General features: G+C 38.7%; 1 non-coding gene across 1 annotated transcript; it reads left to right on the forward strand.

Moving 5' to 3' along the window:
• Nucleotides 1-524: 524 nt before the first annotated feature.
• Nucleotides 525-631, forward strand: LOC131226430 (small nucleolar RNA R71). The gene has a single exon (XR_009161816.1). It is a non-coding gene; the product is annotated as a small nucleolar RNA R71 (small nucleolar RNA).
• Nucleotides 632-1121: the final 490 nt, after the last annotated feature.

A 1121-nucleotide genomic window follows, 5' to 3' on the forward strand; every position in this document is an offset into this window, starting at 1 on the left:
AGGGAATCTTTGAGGTGTAGCAATTTGTTCGTTTCTCTAAGTGAAGTTTGGATGACTTCTCCAGCTGGGATTATACGTATTAGAGGTGGGCCCACTGAAAGGTCTTTGGCAATTACTTACGGCATTAGATTACTCATTCAATACCTTTTGAAAAGTAGATATTGTTGGACAATTTTTAGTTGTGTGAATGTTGCAAGCACAAATACAGCAAATAATTTTCTTACCCTTATCCTTCTTTAATTCCATGGTCTCGAGTTTTTTGGTGAGATTAGCCACTTTAAAATTGATATCATCATCCTCTTTCAGGAGATACATTTTGCCCCTCCTTGAATTAAGGCGGCCTAGACATTATCCTTGATTTTGGGGAGATGTCCCATGATTGTGTGTTTTCAGCAATCTTAAAATAATCACACACATCATCCACACTTTTATTCATGAATTCCCCATTATACATTATCTCGACCATTTGGCGCATGGAAGACGTCAGTCCATCATAAAGGAAATTCGTAATGTGTCACGTTTCAAAACCATGTTGTGGGCATGAATTGACAAGATCCTTTAACCATTCCCAACATTGGAAGAATTTTTTATCTTCCTTTTGGGCGAAGTTCATGATCGACTTTCTAAGGTTGTTCGTCTTATGGTATGGGAAATTTTTTTTTATGAACTCCCTTGTCATGTCATTCCATCTACCAATAGATCGAGGACGTAATAAATGCAACCACATCTTAGCTTTCTCTTTCAAAGAAAAAGGAAAGAGTTTTAGCCGAACTTTGTCGTCAGACACGTTAGGAAAATATAGAGTGGCTATGATTTCATCAAACTCTTTCAACTGGAGATACGGATTTTCAGATTCAAGCCAATAAAATTTTGGAAGGAGTTGGATCACCCCTGACATGATATCTATGTGTCCCATATTTTCTGGAAAAACCATGCTTGATGGTGTACTCACCCCCGTCGGTTGTAAATAGTCTCATAAAGTACAAGGTAGGGGGTGCTTGATGCACCTCATTCTCATCCTAGACTTCCTCAACCCGAGGTTGAGGTTGTCTTCCTGGTTGATTGCCAGCCTTCACTTCAATTAACTTTAAGGATCTCGAGTGGTGTTCAATTCTATGATG

This window comes from Magnolia sinica, chromosome 14 (assembly GCF_029962835.1).
Source record: "Magnolia sinica isolate HGM2019 chromosome 14, MsV1, whole genome shotgun sequence".
Lineage (NCBI taxonomy): Eukaryota > Viridiplantae > Streptophyta > Magnoliopsida > Magnoliales > Magnoliaceae > Magnolia > Magnolia sinica.